The following is a 27628-nucleotide window of genomic DNA, read 5'->3' as shown; positions in this document are numbered from 1 at the left end:
GCAGAAATATAAGTCCTGTAAAATTAGTTGTGTTGTTCCTGTTGAGGGCAACAAGTCCTTGCCTCTTATCTGCAGTCCAGCGGAGTCGGCTGTTATCTTGGTGCCCTCTTAAACCCCAGCACTGTGTGAGCTACCTGGGCCTTATCAGTCCCGGTCCTCGTAGAGAAGGATCCATGGCCCCCGGGCCTTCACCGACCCTGGATCGACCTCTCCTTGGTTCTCCTCTTCCAGCCACATTTCCCTCTTTTACACTCTCTTTCTCTCCCATTCAATTTTTTCTCCCTCCTTCTCTCTCTCTCTCTCAGTCACTAACAATGTCACTGCACATCCAGCCGGCTAAAAAGCAAGCCCACATTATGTAACATTTAAAAAAAAAGAGATACTGTATAATAAAAATCACTTATCCTCGATTTAGTAAATTCAGGGTTCTAATGCGGTCAGGTAAATAACACACCGTTCCAGGGAGGAGGACACATGCGTCTGGTCTCATCCCACTTACTGTCTGTCACGTAGCCTGATGGTGATGCTGTGATTTTTACTCCAGAGACTCTTGGCTAATGCAGGGAAGTCACCCATTTCATCTAATCACTACTTTTTCATAAGCTCAAGCTGCATCCACACGCGGTCACACTTACTGGCCCAAATCGTATTTTAAATTACAGGTTACTACCAGCAGCACTTACTTGTCTAATAACAAAACTTCATCAGTCTCCCTCTAAATCTATTGAATTTCCCCCTGAAAACATCATGTTTCGCACCTCACAGCAGCAATATGTCTGCAAGCCTCCTCATGCTGGCACATTGGTATTCCTGGTGTGCTGCAGTTGGAGCAGCCAGCGCATTACAGCCAACCAATTATTCCATAACAATTGAGAACATGCATATTAGAAATGTCAAATTACAAAAACTAAATGTGCTAAGTGCACGCCTTGCAAACAATAACATGGTAAACAGGACCACGCAGCTTTGCCAAAGTCAAATGCTGTTTCCCACTAGGAAACATAAAGCATATATATATATACATGTACATATATAAATATATACAGTATGTATCATGTGTTATGCAGGATGGTCAAAGCCAAACCAAACACAGTAACCTTAGAGAAGAGATAATACAATGTCTTGGTGCAGCAAACAGGACGGAAGGAGAACAGGAAACCTGTTGAGGTAGAGGATATGACTCAAAGAGGTTCATACAGAGAGGTAATATATTCAGCTGTCTTTCCAACTATATCCCCTTTGTCTATTTAAGTAGATAGTAAATAGAATAAATTAGAGAAAAAAGAAAATGTTACTGTTTTCTTCCTATTCAAATTCAGTAAATCCTTAAAGAGATCTGTAGTTACATGACAGCTTATTATAGGAAAACCAGTAAAATGAAGTGTTCACAGAGAAAATGACACATCAATGATTAAGGCCATTCTTGATTAATCAGAAGTGTTTAACAAACAGTGGGAATGCCATTCTTTGGTTACTTATATTTACTCTTAATATTACTTAAAGTTGTGATTAATCAAATTAAGCCCGATAAACAAAAGACAAAAGTTTGTAAAATTGTATACATCTATAAAATAATAATATTCTAATTAATACAATATTTTGTGTCACAATCAATATTAATTTTGGGGAAAAATCAATACAATTACAAAATGGACAACCAATAAACCAAGTATTATTAATATCAAGTGTAGTTATCCAGCTGTCCCTTGATTGGCTTGTTGCTGTTTTTGTTTATCTGTTTGTTTTAGTGTCATACATGTTGTTTAAGTTTAAGTGTAATATTTTGGGTCAGCACATAAATGTGTTGTGTTAACTTAGTGTTAGGTCATTGCCATATCTTTAAAAATCCATTCTGTCAATAGAAAAACATCTTGAGCAAACACAATACATAGCGACCAATTAGCACCTTCATTCAAGACGACAGGCAAATAAAAAAAATCATTACCAGGGCCGCTGAAGACCCCCTGCTTCTGTGAAACAGCCCGTCTCTCAGCAGGACGCTAAAAGTGGACATTCACTGCGGGTGTGTGAGTAGATCTGTTGTGACTCATGTTAATTGACGGGCCAGAGAGGCTGGGCTGCAGTGGGCCAACGCCATCGCAGGTAGCCGTGAGCCGGGCGCGGTGACACTAGTGAGTTTACAGTGGCAGTAATTATCGGAATGGCGACGGTGACAGCAGCGCTAATGAGTGTTGACAGCCACACCCCCATGGCTGTTTGTTCTAATAGCCTAAACATCGGGCCCAGAATGAATCTGAATGAATTAGTGTTTCTTTTCGCACACATTCTCACAAACACACACAGACACACACACACACGAGCAGACACGCTGCAGTAATTATTGCAACAAATAGATGAATGTGCACAATTCCAGCATTCCTCCTTATCCAGGGTGGGTTGACTGAACATGCCGTCTCTTTGGCAACAGGATTATGTTCACGCAGTTACAGTCACTCTCACCCAGTGTAACCACAGCCGTCTGCTTGAGGACGATTCAACTGGGAAAGTTCTCTGTGTTTTTGGAAGCTGGGCCTCAATTCAGGAGAAAGCTTCCCCTCGGAGGACGCGTCCCATGCAGCCGATGTTGGTTCGACCCCCCCCCCCCCCCCTCAGTTGAACAGGAAGAAGAGCTTTTGGTCTTCTTATGCGTCACTGAGCTTGTCCTGCCTTCACAGGCTGACGCCTAGGAACAGGGCTACGAGACAATTCTTGGGTTCATTAAAAGAAAAAAAAAATTCAAGGTGTACCGCTAGCTGTTCGGCAAAGCTGAAGCCGATACTCAAGTTTAAGAATGTATTTTTATAAAGTTTTGCCTTGCTTGCTGCCGCCATTGCAGTGCAATAAATCCTGAATGAACCAATTTCGTCAAACAGATGTCCACAAAGTTTCCCCCATTGGTGCTTAATCCAAAATGCTTCCTGCATTAGCACATTCAGCTGGTTTGGTACCCTAGCTTGTAAAAGAGCACGGACAACATGACTGCTCTTCAAAAGTCAAAGCAAAGCACCTTGATCTCCCCCTGGTGGCTGACTGCAGTGTTGGTCATAAACCCTACAAGATGGCAGCGTTCATATCCTGGATAATTTGGCTTCATTTCTGGATCGTGGGAGGAAGAGGAGACCAGTGTCCTATATACATATTTAGGATTTTGTGTGGTATTTTTTTCTATATTGTTTTATGTTGTTTTGCAAAAGCAACTCTGGATCTGATTTAAAGAAACAACACAATGAACCAACTCTCAACACTGCCATTACAGTTTAGTGAGATTCAATATTTTTCAGTCAAAGTGGAAGTCTGAATAATAGGTGACACATCCAATGAAAAGACACTATTTATCCCCACTTTGTCATTTTTAAAAAGGAGTCTAAACCTTTTAAATCACTCAGAAGAAAAAGTGATGAAGAGTTCACCCTGAAATTATACATGGGGTCCCAAAAAAAAAAGAGAGATTCATGTCCTTGTTGTTCCTTGCCAGTGAACCCAGAGTGTGCGGCCCTCAGGGACCTGATATTACCGCAGCGTGAGAGGTAAACACTGCAACCAGCGCTCTGAATTCTTTTCATAACAAAAACAAGAGCCCCAACAGCAGAAAACAACTGCGTTCATTTCCACGATCATTATATTGTGACAACTTATCTGGCTCTAATTTGGAAATAATGAATTATATTAGCCGCAAATCCTGTTCCCTTCTAATTAGTGGCTCTGGGACCAGGTTTGTCGTTTATGAGACGTGCGAGAACAGAGTAATTACATTGTATAAATCAATTAGGGACCTCCGATTGTGTACAATGTGTTTTCCAAAGCAGATTAAATGATGCCTGTGATAAAGACAGAGCCTGTCCAGCACACTGTGAAGTGAGAAATTAAAAGAAGGAAGAGGGAGGGAGAAGGAAGGGAGGGAAAGTCAGAGGGGTGGGAGGACAGAGGAATCAACACAAGGCTACAAGGGCAAGGGCATGCTGAGAGGATAATTTGCACCTGTCTCACATGCAGGCAGAGAGACAGATGAGTGCAGAAGGGCAGAAAGAGCGAGAAAGTGAAAAACATTCAGTCAGATTCGCTCTCAGTGCCGATAACATTTTGTTATATTTTTTAAATGAAAAGTACATTTTGACCCATTGTTTTAATCTAATTCTATGTTGACTACAGGAACATTAATCTGCACAGTGATGAGCTTTTCTCTACTGAAACAATCAGGCTTAAAATAATACCCAATTATTCCGTTTATAAATATCATTTAATACTTTTAAAGGCTTATAGAAATTCTGATTCATCCCATTCTGATAAATTCAAATTAGCTCAACCTTCCCCAGCAGCGAGCTGTCAACAGCACCATTTAGTGGTCGTCATTCATGATTAGATTGAACTTGTCAGTTGTGGTTAGTTCTACAGCTTATTTACCACTGTCACCACAGCACATGCATATACAGTCATACAATAAGAGCTGTAGGTAATTTACAATCTCAAACAAGAAAATTCCCTTTTCTCTAACAAAACAGAATAAATAAAATAAACAAATAAAAATAGGGTATACCTGTTGCCCTTTTGTGAAATATTCTAGATGTCTTTTCATATTACAGCAAATATTGTGATACCCAATACCACTTTCAATTGCGTAGTCATAGTATATCTTAGTCGCTACAGTGGAGACTGTAAAGTATTATTTGAAAATATTGTATTTCATTAAAATCACATATATGTCGGATGTATTCTCATGCAATAATTAATTAAATATTGAAATCAGAGAGAAAAACCAATGAAAGAAGAGATGGTGACTGAAGAAGAGGCAACGAGGCAAAGCAAAAAAGGCCTGACAGTGATTTACAGACAGTTAGAGGGCAATACAAAATAATAGGAAAGAACAAATGTAAAATATTGAACAAAACACAGATAGTGATTGTTTCATGAGCTGTAAATTTATATTTAAAGGAAACTTTAATGTGGATATCACATTTGAATTTGACTGTAATATTATGAATTACAAGACCATAGGGCATAATATAGAGAGCTTGAAATGTTTTACTGTATGAGAAGCGCATAGTGGGATATCACAGAGCATCTGCAAGTACTGGGGTCTCACACAGAATCCAAATTTCAATGACCACTTAGCTGTGTTATGCTCCAGCGTCTTCACAAATTAAAAGCACAGATACAGCCGGTGGACACTGGGGCTGATGGAATTCTTTAAACCCTGGTGAGTCAAAATTATAGATTTTTTATTTTTGTTTTGTAAAGCAATTTTTTTTCACAGTTTGACATATAAACAAATTTTCTAGTTTGTCTATTTTCTGTTCGAAGCTTGCAACGCCTCATGAATAAATAGTGCTGCTGCAGAGCGTACATGTGCTGTCAATACATCCTCACAAAATACTGCATAGATTGCAGTGAGATCCAGAGCTGTATATTAAATAACCCGATGACAAAGACTAGGGAACAAAGTCATAAATAAATAAAAAAAGTGGAGGCTTGCGTGACCAGAAGTGATTTAACAAGCTCTCTCTTTCCTCTGGTTTGTGAGGGGAGGGGAGGTGGGGGGAGGTGGGGGGTGTGAGTGCTCTGGCCTCACTCCTCCTCAAATGTCTCCGTTTGTGATGGTGACAGAAATTGCTGGAGTGTGCGAGACAAACGTTAAATGAATTTGGTGTGAATCTCGTAGCGACCAGAGCAAGGGGGGGAGGGGGGGGGAGCAGGAAGGAGCTTTTCAGCAACACACACCATCACACACTGTTAGAAGTCTTCAGGTCAGGCTGTGCTCTATTAAGACAGAGAGCATCCTCTGCTGCTGTCTCCGGACTCCTCTGTTGTAATGTGTTGATAGCATCACAGCATGATGATATAGTTATGGAAGTGTTATTAAAATTTGTTCTTCAACTGGACATTATTGCAATGGGTTCTCAAATGAACAGACTAGAATCCCTCTACAGCCACAGAGAGGTGCATACGAGTTAATAACCACACAACACAGTGGTTAATATTTATAATCCCGGCTCCACTTTTTCCCTACACATAAAAAAAAAAAGAAAAGGTATTTAAGTTGTCACATAGTCAGTATTCTGTAAATGGCATTATGCTGCAAACATTTGTTAAAGGTAGAGAAAAGACAAATCTCCTGGTTCAAGATCCATAAGGTAGAAAGTTACAGCAGCCGCAAGAGACAAAGAGCTGGATGCTTCAAAAGATGCATGGGAGGGAGTTTGGATTCTTAAAATTAGCAATGGAGTTTTTCAGAACGTTGATAAGCGTCTCATCAGAGATCAGCAAAAATTGTTTAATATCTGGCATAACCTCTATCAGTGTTCATTCATCTCTAGAAGCAAGTCAATGTTAGATTTGAAGAGCTTGAACACAATGGCCCAGGTGCAGACTGGGACTAAGCCAGTCGCTGTCCGATGCCACCAAGCAAAAGTAAGTGCCATCCTGACATGAGCAGGATTATATAAATACGACTTTGTAACAACTAAGGGCTTTTCTCTAAATTTGTTTTTACCAATGAAAAATAAAAATGTGCTGAAATTAACATATTGTCAGGGCTAGAATGGAAAGCAACGTGATTTGTTTTTATCCTGTACCACCTCAAAAACATTTACCTCTGAAAGCCTGGACATTGTGTTCTGATGTCAGCTTTGAGAAGCAAAGCTGTTTTGTTTACAGTAGCTGCAAATTCAACAGATATCTTCAAATTGCATATCTCGCAGTGGAGATTATGTAAAATCAATTTCCACGCTTTAACTCCAACTTTTATTTTGCCAGCACCCATTGTTGAGCTATGGTCAAATGAAACCATCATCTTTACTAAGTAATGTTATTTTAAACGAAAGAGAAAAGGCAGATGGCACTTGGGAACTCCACAGGCTTTGACCTCAGTCTCCACAATGTGAAATACAGGCAGACAGAGGAAGTAGATATTCAGACAGTCTGAGTGATGAACCAGGGCAGTCTATACCTCCTTCTCATCCTTTGTTGTATTGTTCCACTTTCTATTTCTGCAATAACTGTGTCTGGTCAGCCATAGCAGTCATATATTAAATTCACCAGTTAGAGCTATAGTTATAACTCTTCCGATCAACCACATTTCAACTCAAGTATTACATATGCAGCAAATTAATTATCTTGGCCCAAGTACGATTATTACAGGCTGTATCAGATTGTGAAGAGGCTACTCAGCTCTAAAATGTCTGTTCCTCAAAGCTTGGTGAATATTATCATTCTGAAGTGTATCTCAGAGCATTAAAGTTGTTCTGATTCAATTTTTGTCTGTACTTTACCAAGTCCCTGTGCTTGTGCTTGTTCTCTTTCCTAACTCAGATTATATAAAATTCTCTTGCAGAAAAGAGCCCTTGAGGTAAAGTAAACACAGACCAAAAGCTGTGACCAGCAGTTCACTCCCCTGTCCACAGACAGGTGGAGATCAAAGGCAGTGGTTTCTCCTCAGTGCCTCGGAACACATGCTTTTGATCCTCTATTGGCTTGACCTCCATTCGACCTCATGATTTGAAACAAAGGCCTTTGTTCTCTTGCTCAGGCCTCAGGAAAGAACCAAACGACTACAAACTCAAAATTGAAGACAAGAAGAGATGGGTAGGCTTAATTTAGAGGGTAAACGGGGATGGAAGAAGCTGTCAGACAAAATATTCAACCCATCTACATGAATCTCGTCGTTCATCTGATCAACTTTAAAATACACAGGTGTATTTGGTGGAGACTGTGTCTACTTTAGGATTTTTTAAATACAAAGTTCTGAGCAAACTTTCAAACATTGCTTTTATTTCTGAATAAAGGGTCAGAACCACAGAACAGGGGCAGTGCATCTTCCGGACAATTTACTGTGCGCTCAAGCCAGGGTTCTCTCTACTGCAGCACCTATTTACGTATATACTATATACTCAAGTACAGGCGTTGGCCAAATAATTCATGGTAATTCAAATACAGGTCTTTTCTGACTTCAACCATCAGAAAGAGCCTAGGAAAGATGAGGCAGAGACAGCTGGTGAACCCGATATGTGTTCATCTGGTTATCTATCTACCATGCACTTATTTTAAGCATTGCATTGACAGCTAGCATAACACATTGAGCGTCAAACTGTGATTGTTGTTGTTGTGTGATGATTGCACCGGCACCAAGTGTCGGTCAAACTCATCACCAAGTGCAATACATATGTGTAAGGCCCACATAAATCCCGCCCAAAACAAATAGAGAAGTAAGGTGTAAAACTCAAAAACACCACAAGAAAGTGTAGTGTTGAGTGTGAAGGTGTTAGGATGGTCACCAGGAGCTGGACTCACATCGGCCAAGTAATCAGCCCTGACTCACAGCCATATATTGAAATGGCACGTGCACTAGTTCATTAAAATATGCATTAGACCTGATTATGCTGACAATATGTCATTTTTTTGTATCATAATGTCTCACAATTTCCCTTGATTAACCGTCAACCCTTTAGGCTTGGATTCACAATGTTGTGCTAAAAGGATTTTTACACATTACATTTTAGAACATTAAACAAGATGGTGAATGAACAAATTAAGCCAATTTACACACTTGCTGCCTCTCCCTTGTTAAATTCCAATTTTAATAGGTTTTAGTGGTAAAGGTCAGACAACACCTCTATGAGATCTCTGTGCTCAGCCAACCAATAGTTCAATAAAAACTACATAAACCAGTCTGCATTCATACGTACAATAGCTGCTTAGGTTGTCCTCCATTTACATATGTTTCCTCTAACCTGGTGCAAAAGGTGATGTTTTCTCATTGGTCACCTGCTACTTTTGATACCTGCTATATTCTGGAGTTGTTAGTTAATAAACAAAATGGCAACAAAATACAGAACAATACTTTGCAAAGAGTTTCCCTTTAAGTCTGTTCGATTTGTTGCATGTGTTTGTGAGTTTGTATGACACATTTGTTTGAGAAATTCATTTCATATTACATGTTATTTTTATTTCCCCAGCTGTTTCATGTGCCTGTACAGGTAATTGTCTGTTGACTGTTTGTGTAAGGGTGTGCCGGCCATAGAAACAGCCACCACAGCAGTATGTCTTTGCCCCTTTGACCGAGCGGTTGGAATCCAGTACAGACGGTACATCCTATATTACTCCCTAGACCCTGCTTCAACACAACGCTCATCATTAAACAACATTAAGTCATCGGTACGCAGGTAAAAGAGATGTTGCTAATGCTAGGAATGAAATGCTGATTTGTAAAATGAGATATATGGAAGATAAATGATGGGGATGGAGGGTGGAAAGAGATTTGATTAGTGAGGACACTTCTGGGAGATGAGGGACTGTACGCCTACCACCTCCCTCTTGGATGCTGTTGTTTTCTCAACTGTCTTTTCTTATTGCAATGTGTCAGCCCTACTTCTACTTCATGTACTGTACAAAGAGAAGGTAAAGTAAAGATAGATATGGCTTTCGCTGTGCACATCAGTGTAGCATCCTTGATCTTGACTTAACAGTTAGCGTACTGGGTGTGTGCTCCCACTGACCAATGGAGATACCCTCCCCACTAATACTCCCGACAAGTTTGTTGAAAATTCATCCAAGGGTTTCAAGGTTACTTTGTACATACAGGTAAAAACATTAACCTGCTACTGGAAACAGTTTAACAATGGTTAAGTATTTGATAGTTGTTTGGTGTCTTGGAGCTGTCGCCTTAAAAGAAACATTCTCTATTCTCACAAAATGACCAAATACAACAACTTGAGAAAGGTCCTGACATGTGTTCCATGTGCCTTCCTGTATAAACCTGATTGCAGGTTATAACTCCATGGAGGTTCCAGTTCAATATTCCATGCTCTCTGACTTGCACTCTTATTCACCCTGCCCTCTGCAACGTGGTTTCTCAAGCACATTTACTGCATGTTTCAAATAAATAACAATGGCACAATGCTCTTGCTTTGTGCCCAGTAAGACGTGGAGGTTGAGACATGCTGTTATGATTGCTTCATTGCATCACTGGATCCAAGCGTTTTTATTTCCCAATACACTTTGATTTGTTCTGTCTGGTAACGCAACATTGTTTGGATTATTCCACACTACACAGACATGTGATGTGCAATAGAAGAAGAGAGCAAACATAAAAGCAAATTTTGTACGTGAAAAAAGACTACCATGAGTTTTAAAGTTCGTAAAGTTGCACCACAATGTCTCTTCTATGCCAACATGCTGCATCTCTGTCCAAACTAAACACTGTCACGCTGAGAAGCCGTCGTGAGTCCAGTTCATAGCAGCAACAAACTCCAAACATTCACACACACACACACACACACACACACACACACACACACACACACACACACACACACACACACATATACACACAGACCTCCTTCTCCAATCCCTCCTCTGCAGTAAGACATCATTTCACGGACCTAATATGAAACCTACTCTACAACCACGCTTCACCCTGAATCCCATTACACCGGGAATCACCGTCTCAACCCCCCATGTCAAACTGTGTCGGGGATTCTGTGGACGCTCGTTCGCCATGTGTCACACTGCTCCCGTCAGAATGGAAGAGAAATATTTATAACTTCCGGACAGATAGACTGATGTTTAATTCAGCAGTTTAAGACTATGGCCGCGCTGACCTTGGACTCCGGGAGGTGACGCTTTTCCGGGTTTATGACCCCTCATTAAGACTCAGTGGGGACACTCTCCTCGAATGGGTTCCCTTGTGCTCATGCGCCTGTTCCTGAATTTATATGACCAAGATGTTTTTGTATAGAAATGTATTCAACATAATATGTTATTTCCCATTTTAAATTAATAGTTTCCCCCGATATGTGCATTCACAAACTGTAGGGTTTTCGCTAGGTTCGGCCCGGATGTCCTCCCTCCTCCGTCCCTCGCTGACCTGCGCTCACTTTACGGGTTAACATTAAACACCATCACTCATCAGAAGTTATTAGGACACGTACAAGACTGAAGTTTACTTTGTCTTTGTTTGATTCTCCAGAGTTAATGAGAGGGGGGGGGGCAGGGAATAAAAAGTAAAAGTTTGAAATAATGGTGATATTGATTTGTGTCTGTACAGGTATATTTCTGTTTACTGTACGTGTAGGGGTGTGTTGGCCATTAAAACGGCCAGCACAGCAGTATGTCTTTGCCCCTTTGACCCAACTCTCGGCTTCCCATTCAGTCAGTACATCCTATATTACTCCCAAGGCCTTGCTTAGACACAGCCTCTCCATTTCACAGCGTTAGGTCATTGTTATGCAGGTAAAAGTGATGTAAGCGGGTAAATGGTGGCAATGAAATGCTGATTTGTAAAATGGGAATGAGATGAATGGAGGGTAAATGATGGGGGAGGAAAGGCGAGAGAGTTTGGATGAATGAAGACACATGCGGGAGTTGAGAGGCAACGTTTACCCCTCCCTCTTTGTTGCGGTCATATTCTCAAATTCTTGACCTTATTGAAACTTATCGGCACTCATACATATACTGTACATTCATGACTAGCTATTATATACACTCAAAAGCCCATGTTGGCTTAAGAATATGAAGATGAACAAAATGCAACCGAATGCCTTAGCATGTAGAGTTATCTGGCCGCAGTCAAGCACAACACAACTACAACAAGGTTGACACGATAAAATAATCACATTTGGAAATCACTCTCAACATGCCTAGAAATAACACAAAAGGACTGGAAGATAAAGGAACATCCTAACACTCTGTCAAGTGTCTGTTATCAAAAGTAATCAGGAGAAAACAGATGGGGAAGCTAAATTGGTATTCAGTCAGTCTTGGTGTTGTGTGCCATCTGTTGAGAATAAGATGGCACCTTGAGATTACACGAGACAGACGAGAGGACGCCTTGCTCGCTGCCGTCGTGCCTTCCTGGGGTTTACATTGTTAGAGCGGAGAGCTATTTTCATCGAGTGGCACATAAGTACAGCCTCGATGGTGCCCAGCATGTGTTTTATTCTGGAATGTATGGAAGGCCATGCATGGTTAAGTGCGCACACATGCCCAAGTTGACAAATGTAATATTAATAATTGAAATGAGCCCAAAACAAAAGTAAATGGCATCTTAAGTATGCCATGTCCTCTTTATACATTTTAATCAAAGAATAAAAGCCAACTTGGCAGAAACCCTGTGGTGTGGTTTATGTTGTTATATGTTTCTGAATTAATTGTTGCTAATTAAATGGCAATAAGTAATATATTACATCATAATTATTATTTTTTGGGGAGGGGGGAGGTGTTGTATTGATGAATAAAGTGGACTCTTGTATTAGTCATGTGAATTGTTTGGAGCTTCAGACCTCTCCTTCTCACTGCTGTCATTGACCACATAATCCTTGAATCCAGATTTTTTTATTTTTGCATAAGCCCCCATGATGGCTGCCTCATGCGTTGACCTTTTCTTCTGCTGTCTCCTAATAGCAGGCACACATTGCTCTGGAAGTTAGGAATGAAGTCAAAGTTAAGGCAAGTCCTTCATGTTTTTCAAGCAAGTCACAAAGTCCTCAAATTTGCAACTCGACTTATTTTATTCCAGTCCTCCCTCTCCGCTGTCAGAGAAATGACACTCACGCACGCGCACACACGCACATACAGAGACACACTACTTTCACAATACTCTGACACATCTCTCTTGTCTCATTAAAATACGCATGTCATACTGATTTTGATGTTTTTTGAGCTGACAATACAAACATATTATTACACAAGTAGTTTGAGTTTTTAGCTAATAACTGGCAATAGGACAGATGTACTCAAACTTCAGAAAACAATGTAACTCACACACGCAAACACACACACAGTTATAATTGATACTGTGAGCAGTGCAGATGTGAATTCAGAAAGACAGATGCAGGGGTTCAACTCTGGTACCACTGCCTGATTTGCATGAGCTGCTGCTTGCTTGTCAGTCATTAGGACGTGCTCAAACTCACGGATCCCAGCAGCTGAAACAGGCTCCCGACAAGGGAGCGCACACACGCTGGTGCATCAGAGAAAGACTGGGAGCGCAGCTTGTGTGCCATGGTTTGATTTATACATAAGGCTGTACCGCACAGTGATAAGGCTGGAACAGCCTCACCATGATGCAATACAATACAAAACAAGACCGCACTGCTTGTATGGCCACAAAACTCGCTCAAGTGGACATTTTCATTTTCACTTGTTTATGAGAAATACACAATGTGCAAGTTCGTCCAAGCTAAAGTAAAGGCGCTAATTTGTGCATATCATTTATCTCTGCACATTCCTTACTCATCTCCATAACATTTTACTGCCTTTTGCATGGATGAGCACTGATGAAAAGAGCTGACGAAAATCAGGCACAAAAAGGAATTAAACTTCAGTCTAATTAGTTAAAAGAATATATACTTGTGTGCGTGCGTCGGTGTGTGCGTGCGTCGGCGTGTGTGTTTCTGTGAAGCTGCTCATGCATCAGGTTTAGTATCAGAGTTAATTATTGCTCATTTGGGCATTAGTGTCAGGGCTGGTGAGAGTAATGGTTTGTTCATATTAGAGTGAAGGCTATAAAATCCTGGGCTCCCTCTTCTTATCACATGCATGAGTTCAGCCTCTTAAAACACACAGAGACAGGATTTCACAAACTTATTATATTCAAGAAACATGTATACAAAAATATAAGATCTGTTTAAAGACATTTAATTGTGATCTGCTCCTTTATTTTTTAATGCACGTGAGCATGCACCAGCGAGATGAGTGTGCATGTATGGGTCAGTAATGATTGTTGTTCATCTATGAATTGTTCCCTTGTGAAAAAAAATTGATGGTACTGTACTGGGAATGAAAGCATTTATCCAACCTTGCAGATATTTTCTTATTACTGTATTTTTTTGCTCCCAGGATTCAGAGTTACCCCTTGCTGTGCGAACAACCTTCTGCGCTCTAATCAATAACTTTGAGCTTGGGGTGTAAAATGATTGCAGATCGATAACACTGTTTCATGGATTCAACCAGTATGATTGCATCTCCTGTTGAGAGACAAAGTAGAAGTAGATGGATAGAGCAACACTCTACAATACAAAAATGTGTCAAAGGAGCCACTGTTTACATGCAGGTTCTATGACAGGGAGCTTGAAATATTTAAGAAATGTGTGGTTTCCGTTTACGACTGATCTGTACGTTGCCCTCAAACTGTTTTTTCGACAGTGTTCAATCATGGACCCATGTGGTCAGTAGGTGATTTGTCAATATTTAACAAAAGGGGCTGGTCAACTGTTCGGGGCACAACAGCCCTGCAGAACTGTTGCAGTAGGAGTTAATGTGGAATCCTTTCTACCTGCAAAAGACACTAAAATCATTATGAATGTTTTAATGGACTTCCGTGGAGGAAAGATTTCTCCCTGTGTGGTTTTATTTGGTTTTATCCTCCTAATTTTCTCTTCAACAAACAAAGCACAAAGACAAACAATATTTCAACCACACATTAAATGTCAAACAATTTATATCCCCCCAAAAAAATGTTAATACTAACAATGAAATATATATAATAACTAGCGGAAGTCAGTTTTTAGGTTTTGTTTGTTTTAGTTCCGCCTTCTGTTTACAAGGGCTCCTAACCACGATTTGTTCAACACCCTTAATACTGAAGGTGAGCATGTAAACCTTTATCCCTGCAATTCTTCAACTTTTTGTTCATTAATATCAATATTATTGTTTTTATTTTCCGTATATAAAATACACATTTGGTTTTATGTAAAGACTTTCAAAGAGGCTTCCATTAGACCATCAATTTCCTTCTCTCTTTTTATAGTAAAAAAAAAGAGAAGGACACTTACTCTCGCTCCTGTACAAAACAGCAGGAATTTGCAGAAAAGGCAACGTGTGAACCTGTGTGAAGGACCTATGGAGGTGGAGGGTGTTTGAGATCAGCGATGCCAGAGACGATGGGATGCAAATAGATGCGAGGTGTTTACACATGGCTAATTGCCACCTGTCAATCAGCCATGAGTCATGGGAGATTGTAAAGCCCATTAGATGTAATGGGAAAGAGGAAAAAAAGACTGGAATGAGAGAAAAAGTGGAAGGTACAGAGTATAGGAAAATAATTTGTAAACTAAGAGAAACCTAATTCTATACTTTATATTTTGATAAATATTGATGGTGAATGTCGAGACTGTTTAAAGGCTCAGTGTGAAAAATGTAGTGACATCTAGTGGTGAAGTTACATGTTGCAGCTGAATCCCCTCACCGCACCGTCCCCTTCCAAACATGAAAGATAACCTGTGGTAGACTACTGTAAAAAACATGGCAGCCTCTCTGGAGAGGACCCGCTCCTGATGTACCTATACAGTTTATAAATACAAAGGGTCCATTCTAGGGATAATCAAACAACAATTAGCACAACTTAGATGAAACACACTGGTGAAAACATTGCTAGGTTTATTTTATATTCACTTCCTGCGATTAGATCCCTTTCAAATCTTACACACTGGACCTTTAAGCTCCATGCAGGCTGTATAGGAGGACATTTTGAGCCCCAGTGCTCTTTACTTGGAAACCCCTGCTGTATGGACTGAGACACAAACAAGCTGCCTGTAGTGCAACCAAAGTCTGATGTATCAGCAACAGAGCAGTCGTTCACTTCTGCGCTCATCTGGAGATCGATCTTGCCATCACAGGGCTGCCTCTAACCTTTATGTTACGGCTGCATTACTCATTCTATAACCTTTACTTATCCAGGTTAGGGTTGCTGAACCACGTGCATTGTACAGTGACTAGATTGATCAGAAAAATAAAAAATTTCACCAACAAGGAAGCATATTGTCGTAGATGAAAAAAAAAAAAAAAGTATAAATAGAGGAAAAAAACAACAAAAGGAACAGAAATTGCGACGCACAAGTCATTACAGTGAAGAAGGCTGCATTGTATAAAGATGTTAAGTCAGATGGAGTTTAAACTGTAAATGACTAAAAACTGAAACACTTCTGGTCAGACAATGTGTTAGAGCTCTATGTCAAAAAAAACAATCTGACCTTATAGTTTTATATCGAAAATAAAACTGCTGCAACACCAGAGGTCAACCGTTTTTCTGTAGCCAAGGACACAGCACATGCATTGATCATGTGTTGCGAGTTAAGGGTGTAGTACGTTTCCGAGCACATTCCCTGTTGCTGGTTTTCTCCACTGCAGTTTCCACCAAATTAAACACAGTAAAGCTGGATTTATAGCTGATGGAGAGGTTATTGGAGGAATTGTGTAGGTACCAATGCGCTGTAGTTTTTGATTTATAGTTGAGAGCCAGACAGCAACGTTAGATGTATGTGTTGTACATGATCAGGCTGTACACTACTTTATGTCCCAAACAACGTTTATGTTCCTCCACCTGTCTTGTGATACCGAGCAACGGGGAGCTCCACAGATTTATAGAACCAAAGTTACATCCCGGTAACGCATATAACAATATTTTGTTTCCTGAACGTAAGACACCTCTATCCTAGTGTCTATATTTATATATGCATGCAGAGCAGCGATCGGGGTGAGGGGAAGGTTTACAGGGAAATTGCTTTATTAGATTGCCGTTACTGAAAGGAGACAACGATTGAGAACCTCCCATAATGACAACTGTTATCACCAAACTCCCTCAGCATCAGGAAGTAAGGGGGAAATAAGCAGCCACTCACAACTGATGCTGTTCCACATCCCAGTTGATGCCCTAAGCACTGACATTGTTAATTATGTCACATGTCAGGTATGACCTAACTTTAAAGCTCTGCAGTTTAGCCACCATAGGCACGGCACAGTCCTCTGACGCAGAGCTCGGAGTAAAGTCAGGGTTTGGATCAAATGGTTAATGTGTCCGAATGACCAAAATATGACCTGGGATTTTAATAAATCCCTAGAAAGCACAGCTAAGATATTAAAGAGACTGAAACCACAACAGAATCCTATTACTTCAGTAGCAGGAAAGTCATTCGATCCAGCCATTAGACCACTTCACTGAGAGTGGCAGGAGGACACAGGAAAGGACCGGTTGTGTGAGCTGGGGGAAAGAGGGAGCCTGTGAACCTGGTGTGCTGATGAGCTGTCATCTTAGTATTATGCAAATGAAAAGCAGCTGGTTGCCACAAGGGTCAACTAGAGAAGAGGCCAGTACAGCAGCAGCCAATCACGACGGTGCAGGCTGTCGGCGCAGAGACAGCCAGTCCACCAGAGACAAGGTTTTTGGAAAGACGTGCGATAATCTGAAAAGTTTGATTTCTTCTTCCCTTCCAATGACACATTTATGACATATTTTGGAATACATCCATTTTGTCTTGTAGTTTTTCTTTTACATTTAAAGACAAATAAATGTGATCAGACTGTAAACTGATCAATCAAACGCACTGTTCATTAGCTTTACCTCATTGCACACAAACAATATGCAGGTTTCCAGTAGCAAGTGACGTGTCTATTCCCTCTCAAGGGGCTTAAACTTCAACCAAGAAGGAATATAAAATAAATGAGAGGCATCTCTGTAGTGTTCACCTTTGATTTCCACTGTCTCTCCTGCAGGAGTGAGCCTTCAGGATGCCCTAGTCTGCCCTTCCACCCTTATTCTCGGTTGACTCCCCGAGGCCCCGCCATGGTTCTTGAAGGTCCGTCTGATCTGTTTAATTGATCTGCAGCTGTGAATAGACATGAATTCAGATTGCCCATTTAGGCGCGCGTTCATGTAAGTGCATGTGCAAATGTGTCCAAGTGCATGCGAGTCCATCCCTGTGAAGCCGAGAGCTCCAGCTCTAACGGGCACTGTTGGGTTCATGCTAATTTTCAAGGCTATTCCGTGCTGTAACCCCCCCTCACTGTGCTGTTAAACACAGCACAGTATATTGTATCAGCTCTTCAATGAGGGTATATGATGTTGGTATTGATACCTGTCCTAACGTCATCAGATGATAAATATCAATAGTCAGCTTTTATCCTGATTATTGTCAATTAACATAAATAGAAAAAGCTTTACTAACCTGTTCCACTTGACTTTCACCTTGAACACACCTCTAAAATCCATCACTGATCTGATTTGTATTTTGTTTTTGTCCTCCTGTAATTCTAGTCTGTGATCACACTATCCTTTAGTCCTTCTTCTTATTGTGTATTTCAACCTGTTTAATATGTGTTCCATATGGATGCTCACCTGGGGGTGTTTCATTGGAAATGGATAAAGGAAGACTGGACAATCTGTAAATATACAGGTGGCTCTCGCACCTCTTTGTCTTTTAAACAAAAGCAGGGGTTTCCGAGATGTGGGAATCAGCAAAGTAATGGTTCTTTGCAAACTTAGAAAGTGATGTCTACTTGAGGCTGTAAACTAAAGCACAGCTGCCTGTTCTCTCATTAAAGGAGACAACATCTGGAGTGTTCGCTTTAAGGCTCGAAAAGACATCAGTGTCTCCATTTCATAGTTTTAAGAAAGCTTGTGTAACCCTGCAATCTATGAAGCGTTTTGTGGAAATTTGCAAAAAACAACATGTGTGATGGTGCTAAATGTTCATTTACATAAACATGAAGACACATATGCAGGCACTCTGCCCGTCGATCACACGTGTATTACACACACACATGCTTTCCCAATCTATTTAGCTGATTGGCAAGATGTAGAATTTTATGAGTCTGAAGAAAAAAAAAAAAGTGCTACATACAAAGTGATGGATGCATACTGTGTGGGGGAGGAGGAGAGCAGTGCTAGAATCAGAGAACCAGCGTGACAGAGTGCGGGGGCATTGAGGCACAAGAAGGTGTTGGATGAATATGTAAAAGGTACCAAAGTTTAAAAAAGAACATTAGGAGGACAAGACCAGATGAACATTTCAGCAAAATCTATTTTTGAAATGTGCTACAGTTGGTAGAAAAAGAGGATACGCTCATAGACATGAAAGGCGGAAACTATTGTATAGACGTGTTTAAAATTGCATGACTGGGCTGTGTGAGGATTTCAAAAGAATTCAAATGCAGAGTTCAGCCAGAGTTGAAATTAGAATACTGCGGAACTGCTCATCTCACTCTTGCTCTGCTCAGTAGATGCTGGTGTGAAATGCAAAGCAAGTGCACACACTTACTATTCATATTTGAGACACTTGAAATAAAAAAATGTCCCCTCCAGAGAGTGATTCTGTTATGATGCCATTTATTATTTGTTTAATTAATGTGTACATCATTTATGAATCAGTGCTGTTATTTTAAGTGATTTATAAGAAGTGAGCACGTAAATGGGCTTTAGGACCTAGATCACAGGCTGCATGACTCTTCTTTGGCACGACTCTGCTCGTAGTGGAAGAAGCCGTCAGAAAGCATTTCGGACAGAAAGCTTGTAGGAAGTACATGAGGTAGTATTTTCACGCAATTAACCACCACGGTATTGATATTTTCTTAAATCTGTATTCAGTCAATGTGACAGCCTTTCCCTGAGCGACACAGCTGCTTTTATTTATTTGGACAAATGTTTTTATTTTTCAAGATTTCCCTTCTCAACATGAACACAACTAACCAATCAGTGTTGTTGATATCACACTTTGAAATCAGTAGTTGTAGTATAAGAAGGAAAACATTCTCTATCCAGTCTGATTGAGTTTTTTTGTCGATGTTTGATATACTTGTGTTTAGCCATTGCTCAGTTTATCATCTATCTTTACCGGCCATGATATGACACAATGGATTAAATACTTGAGTTAAGATATGTTGTTCTTCAAACTGAAATAAATCCTGAAACACTTGTTTCTTCAGTTATTGATCCAGGCATTAAAACTCATTATTGGGTGTACCCCGGTTATAATTTTTTTATATAAGTAATAGAAGACTATTATCACAATTGAGTTGCTAAATTGCATTGTGCTCAAGTGAATAGTCAACCTCGGAATAATTTGCCTCTATTTGTTTCTTAATCTCCTGATTTGGTTTGCATCGTGGTTGATGTCCAAAGGTCTCAGACTTCAAATTCGCTTTTATTTTTGGATTGTGAAAATATTTTAATCGTTTAATCGTTATTCCTAGTTTTCACGTTTGTTGCATGTCTGCTTGGAAAAACATTTCCCACATACAGTTCTTCCATTTTATCAGATTATATTGACAAGCATCTTTTATTCACTCTTTTGAAGCCTATTGGTTGTAATTTGAGACATCAAATGAGTTTTTCTGAAAGCGGTTTTACTGCCTCCGAGGCTAAAGTGCTTTGTTTCTTCCCGGTATGGATTGTCAGTTGGGGGTTACCGTTTGTGAATCGAGTTTTATTGTTACTGTACCAATTCATATCTACAATAACTGGTAATGCCTGTCTGATGAGAATAAGAAATTTGAAATTTGACCTACAATGGGATCAGACTCTCTAATAAATCTAACCTGGTCTGAAAAAGGTGGAAAATCTGCTGTGGCCAGAATTTGGTGTTAACAACTTAAATCAATGGACCCAACCTGCCTTGTGTCAACAGTCCAAGCTGCTGGTGGTGTAGTTGTGTGGCGAATGTCAAACATGACGATGAGTTCAGTGTACTTCAATGCCCCCCCCCCCCCCCCCCAGTCGCCAGATGTGAATCCAATATAACACCTTTGGGATGTGGCAGAACAGAGATTTGTAGCCTGAGAAAAGGATGGTTCACGACACCTTGGGGAATCCAAGCCATGAAGAACTGAGGCTGTTTCAGAGGGAACGAAAGAACTGTCTAGGAATTGTATAGCACAGCATACATCTTCATAAAAACTAGTCTAGTTTGTGATAGAAACACGCTTAGCAAAAATTTGTATCTTGTATTTTAATGGGTAATAACCTTAAGACATAAGCATCTCGTGGTGTATTTGACAACAGCAGAGTTGTAGAAAGGCAAACTAGTGGGAGAGCAGCAAACAGAAACCCTAAAAAGGGAAACAGCACACCTTAATTTCCTCATTGATTAACCCTGCTAATGTGCTAATCTACCCTGGTATGCTTTCTCTATGCAACACCAGCCTCATCAAGAGCCAATTAGCTCCTCTGCAGCCCACAGCCATCCATCATAACGGGACAGACACGCTCATCTTTTCTCCCTAATGTTGCAACACACAGCAGCCTCCTGCAGTCAATACACTTCCCCATGCAGAACTATTGTAGAATTGTGGCCGTCCTACGATCGATAGGCCACGGGAATCGGATTAAGGTGGGTGAAGCCCACAGGCTCATTCCAGCAAAGGCCAAATTATGCAAACTCTATGCATGCAGTTCTTTTAAAAAAGGCCAGCCATAAGTTGTGGTCTGGACTTCCATAATGGAGGGTATGCAGGATATATAAAGTCAGTGGCTCAAAGGTGTCGATCAGGGTTTTGGTACTTTCTCCATCTTGATCCCAAGGTCATGGAGTGTGTAAAGGTTGATGAAAACCTTGCATAGTTTTTTCCCCCAGTGGATGTTTTATTAGAGTAGTATCGTCTAAAACAAAAGAAAGAATGGGTTGTCGTGGTCCAACAACTTAACAGGCTTTACAACCCACTTATGTGACGCCTCCTCACAAGAGACGGTTTGGTCAGTGAACATTTACTCATGCATTCCAACTTTTACAGCTTCATAAAGTCTGAACAAATTTGTACTGGGTAATAAACGCATTAGGGCAGTGATACATACAAAATTCTACTCTGGCTGTGTGTGTGTGTGTGTGTGTGTGTGTGTGTGTGTTCTGACTTGCTTTCATTTGCATCCTTCACATATATTACTGCAATGCACCTAAACAAATCTCACACACAGCCACACACCATCTGTCACTTCAATCGCTGCTGCACAATGGTGAGGAAATTACCACAGTAAGATGACTGGCATGCCCCCCCCCCCCCCCCCTCGCCCTAAGCACAGCACTCCATATCAGCGCATTTAAGCTACTGAGTTATTTTCATGTCATTGTCATAACACACCATCTTACATTTGGTGCAATCATCCATTTATTTTACCCTCTTATTCCCCTGCAGGGTCCCCCACCGATGAAAAGTAATGGTACGCCCATCGTGGGTTGCCGGGGCTCTGACACAGTGATTACACAAGATTCACACTCACACCTACAGAGAATGTTTCCACTTCACCTTGCATGCATGTCCTTAGAATGTGGGCGGAATCACACAAGCACATGGGAGCAGAATGTGCAAGCTCCACAGAAGGGAGTATTTAGTATTCTAAAGAACCACAGGAGTGGGCCCATCATCGTCTTGCTGTGAGGCTAAGGTGCCAACCCCCCCCCCCCCCGGCTCTTCAGGTCGCCACCACTAAAATGTATACAATGAATCATCAAAAACTATATACCCCCAGTAAAGTAATTTCTCTGGAGAGGTGCATTTATGCAAAGTGGTTAAAGTATTCCTCATATTTTGAAAGGCCGTTCTCCAGGGTGTGTGTGGCACGCAGTGGACTGAAACTTGAGAGGTAATTGGATAGCAGAGGGTTCCTGAAGCAGCATGGGTATAATTTCTAATCAGCGGCAGACTCTTGAAAGATGGTCTCAAAAGGACCCAGGTGGAATCTTGAAAGAAAATGTTCTTCTGCCACCTTAAGAAGGAGCGTTTTGCACTGAGTCATGGATGTACAGACTTTCAGATCATTTTGTTCTTGAGAGATGATGATTGCTCCAACAAATTGAATGTCCTCTTCGTCCCAATGGGCTTACAAGTTTATAACAACTAGAATAACTCAGTGGTGATACCTGCAGTGAGGCCCTATTGTCCTCTTAAAGGTCCAGTATGAAAGATTATAGTTGAAATTGAAATAATCGTAGGGATATTTTCACTAGTGTGTTTCATTTAAATTGTACGTATAGTTGTTTTCTTGACCCTAGAATGAGCCCTTCATATTTACATACTTTATATTTTTACATTACATATCATTTGGCTTTTGTCCAAAGCGACTTACAATTAGTACACTCAACATTCAGGGGTTCGTTATCCTGCCAAGGAAACTTCGGCATGCAGATGGGAGAGAGTGGGGTTTGAACCGGCAACCTTCTTGTTGAAGAACCACCACTCTAACCACTAGGCCACACCTCCCCTATATTTACATCAGGAGTGGGTCTTCTCGACGGGGGCTGCCATGTTTTTTCGACAGTAGCCCAGACTGGACAAACTTAACACCTTGATGATAATTGAAGGTAACCACAGGTTCTCTCTCATGTTTGGAAAGGGAGGTTAGGTGAGGGGTATTCAGCTGCAACTTCACCACTAGATGTCACTAAATTCTACACAACTGAACCTTTGCATCCAATTGATAGCTTAATAGAATAATGCGTTACAATGGATGCTAGGTGTTGCTTTAAGAAGCCCTTTCCCCGGGGCAAGGTCGGTTCATCGTTTCAGAAAGATCCAATCGAGATAAAGGCCGCAAGCTAAAATAATGTCTCTCTTTGGCAAAGGCAAACTTAGCCGACAATCCCGATAATTCTATATTGAACGCGCCCTGATTTGATTAATGCTGTGCAATATTTCCAATACAAAAGGCTTCACTTCATCTTAATATGCATACTGAATTAGTCCTCAGTGATCTTGTACACACTTTGGGAAGAGTGGATGAGTTGTTTTGTATCCTGAGGTTTGTGTAGTAAACTTGGAATGTGAAACAGCTACCAAGCATTTTCCTCGAGACTCATGGCCTTGTTCTCGGTGCTCGTCTCCGATTCTCCCATGGTGAATATCAGTTTAGACGTCCCCACCCTCTGTAACCTTCTGTTCTCAGAGTGGTCCCTTTGCAAAGGCTCATAATAAAACTCTCAAAGACATTTTGATTTCTCGATCCTCATAATTTATTTTGACACTTGTACCCTCAGACTTAGCCTGAATATAAAGATGATTGTGTTAACAATCTCGATACTTTCTGATTGTCGCGTATGCTGTCGTAAGTGGGTTGTGTGAGTGTGACTGGGGCGTCTTTATTTTCCACATCTCAACACACAGTGATCCTGATGCGCACATGGAACCTCTGGCTGGGAGAATTATGCTAAACTCGGTGGTGATCAATATGAGTGGTGCAGCGCCGGAGCAGCTGTGGTATCCATGTATTTCCCTCTCCATCTGCTGACACTACAGCTGAGCTGGCACACTCCCACTTCACTTGCTGTTACTTTCCGGTACGGATCACACACTCACAGCTTTAGACAAACATCACAGCTGCGGTAGCGCAGTGTATTTTCAGGACGTGTCTTTTGATGGATGTGACCTCAACATCTTTGATAAGCTTCTTAATTATTTAACCACATTGTTTAAAAAGTTTGGAATACACTTAAGGACAAACATCGTGATGTGTAGATGAAATATGGGCTCAGATTAGTTATTATGATTTTAGCGACAAGTGACAAAGTTCAAATGCTGTTATAAAGTAACCTTTGTGACCCTGTAAAACAAATATATGTGTTGTTTTTTGTCATACTAAATTGTTTGTTTAATGTGCATGTTATTGGTTTTGATAAAGAATGAGATTCAGTGAATTAAATAAAAAAAGAAAGAAATCAGGGATTAAGTTACACAACAATATGAAAATTGTGTTTTTGTGTAAATCTGTCAAGATATATATATATATAAAAAGTTCTCTCTTCTACCAGTTTTGTATTCATAATACCAGAAGAAGATGTATATTGTGTAATTCAGGGCTGTCTTGTAATCACAGAGAGGGATGGGCCAAATAGTAGCATGACGCAGAGAAACAATACATATGTATGTCTGCATTTATGTATACACAGTGTAAGACTAGTCTGTGCTTCAGGTTCCCATTGCTGTTTCTTAGTCCTCCTTTTCATCCTCCTCTATTTAAAAAGGTAAGTAGCAAGATAGCATCCCTGAAGTAAGAATGCTGAATTAGCAGTTCCCCTCTACCTATGGAAAATGCTGTAAATGACTGTGTAAACTCTTGTGAAGTGTCTGTTTACCTGCCAATGTCTCCGGGGCACCCTCATATCTAATCCACCTTGAGCCTGGCTTGTCGTGTTCCTGCTTCAAGTTGGCTGCATGCAAATGAGTCTGGCTTCAAAGCAGTTGAAAAGGGTGAAAGAGGATGTAGATGGAATCAGGTACAGAGACCCACGCTCAAGGCAGCAACCATTAGCATACAAAAGCATGGTTGTTGGTTTTGTGTACGCGCAACGTGTAATGTTTGATCAACTCTGACGGAGGAGGAAGTTGACCAAGATGCAGCTTCCTGCCTTGTGGCTTGGAGATTCTGAAGATTGCATGGTGCAATAGTGTCTATTGGGTTGTAAATCAGTTAAAAAATGGATTTCCCCTCAACAAATGTAATGTGCTTTACCTTGAGCAAGACGTGTACACTTAATCTGCAGTCTAATTTGTAATAAGTAAAATAAGCCGAGCAGGATTCAATATGAAATTGAAAACCCTCTGTCATGGTGGCCTCAATTGCTTCATCTGCAACCTAATCCATAGCATGAAATGTTACCCCACTGCTGCTAGAATTCATTTTTTGATAATTTCCTTTCCACTTCCAAGAGTATGGAATTGGCTGTTGTGTTTGGGGGGGGACGATTAATGTCGAAATGGATGTGTATCAACAATCGCGTGGAGGAGGAGCCGCACAATCCACACCAAACTCATTTCAGGCCCGTGCTTGTCAAACACACTTATACAAAACTGTATACACACCCAAGGCTGTTTGCCAGCCGCCGTGCACTCGAACACGCAACGATTTATCATCAAGACAAATGGGAGTTTTTTCCGGGACCGTCGTGAACCCGCTACCCTCAAAAGGACAGAACCCACAGAACTGATATCATTATTGAGAATGAGCTGAACTCACAGCAGACGTGTTCACTGCCGGGGCGACTGGAGCCTCGACTGTCCTCCGTCACCCTCGCAGGAAGGTGGAGAACAGGGAGAGAGCTGCTGCTTGATGGACAGCTGATATTGTGGCCCAGCCAGGGGTTTTCTAATGGAGATGTCCATCTGTGGCTTAATGCAAAACACTCCCTCGAAAAAACCAGCAGGGAAATTGTACGAATTACAGAGTGAAGGACGTCCAGGGGAATGAAATCCGTTTGGGTTGAAAAGCGAGTAATACTCTGCCATTGTCACTTGTTTCAAAGAGGTCGCAGTTTTTGCATTTTAACAGCCTGTAATGTGCCGTAGTTTAAATTTAACTTCATGTCATTTACTTTTTTATTAACTTCATAAAGCTTTCCATTTTGGGTAAACGTCAAAGCAGCAGTCAGCATATATTCTTATAGAGAACATATCCTTCCTGTCCAAGGAACAAAATTGAGTGATGTATGGCCCATACTTATGCGTGAAAGATGGAAATGACTTCAAGTGTAAAGATGCCAGGCCCTCTATAGACACACACCATAACCGAATATAAATAAAGACAGGCAGGTCCATGAATCACTTTAGTACAGAACTTCAGCCAGGTCCCTTTCATTCCCTGCAGCCTTGACGAACAACAATAACAGCCACAAGACAGTGATCAATCTGCATTACATTTACAAACTACTAAAACAACACTCACCTTTTCTCCTTGCCACGCAGCCACTGCACTGTGACTGGGGCCTGGAGCCGAGCAGAGAAAGCATTAAACCGAAAGGTCAGCCCTCAGTTATTAGGCCTGGCGCTGTTTGCTAATAGCTCTGCCCGGAGAGGCAGCTATTGATCAGGACCCGTCGCTGCTCCAACCGGGAGGAAGACACACATTTTGTTTGTTCTTGCTAATTGAGCAGGGTTCACCTTGTAGGTAATCCCCTTGCATGCGCACAGACACCCACTTGCAGAAGCAGCTGTGTGTCAGATAAAATTGTTTACATGTGCAAACATTTGCGTGTTCGCACAAACACATTTACCCACATACTCCACTGCAGGGAAACAAAAGCACGAGCAACGACACATATGTAATAGATGCAATCATCACGGTGGTGTGTGTGTATTGGACCGTAGGTGGACATCAATTATTGTCACTGTCGTATCCAGACATTCAATGGTGGTGTGTGTTAATGTGTGGCTTAGGGATTTAAAAACAAATAAAAAACCTTTAGCCTCTAGAGCCGTAAACTTCCCGTGACGATAACTGCAAACAGAATTCGTGAGAATAATAAAACCTCCACAGTCCTGATGTGAGTAACTTTTTGTTTAACATTAAGAGTGGAAAAACTCAACTACAAAAAAACAGGATACCTGCTGTAAATTATGATTATGTAACATACAAATTTTGCAGTATTAATACTTTGATACAGGTCATGTAAACAGTGTATTCCTTATGGATATTCCTAATCAAGTATTTTCTGAATACATAAGGGGTGTGCCAATATCATTCTGGTTTTGAAATGTATACAGGACATATGGAGATTGAGGACAGTGGCTCTTGCATATTTATGGTCAGCTCTGTGCATCATAAAGAAACTAACTAGAAAACAGTCACAAGGCTCTGTTACAGATCTACACCCATATGTCATCACTATTTCCACGTATAGATCTTCATCTGTGCTTCACCGGCTGCTAAGAATAAGGTAGTTAATATATATCAAAGTTTGTCTAACACCTAAGTCCCAGACAATCCAGAGAAGGAGGTGATTTGTTGGGAATAAAATATTTGAAATGAATGCTTCAAATTTAAAGTTTCTTCAGAGCAGAGTTTGTGCTACGTGGCAGAATACATAAATAGACAAAGATGCACGGGACGGTTCAGTAGCAATAAACCTGCAAATATGATTCCTCATGATTCATACGATGTGCT

The sequence above is a fragment of the Platichthys flesus genome, chromosome 13 (genome assembly GCF_949316205.1).
Source record: "Platichthys flesus chromosome 13, fPlaFle2.1, whole genome shotgun sequence".
NCBI classification, from domain to species: Eukaryota; Metazoa; Chordata; class Actinopteri; order Pleuronectiformes; family Pleuronectidae; genus Platichthys; species Platichthys flesus.
The sequence above is the reverse complement of the archived record's forward strand: the minus strand, read 5'-3'. Positions refer to the sequence as shown.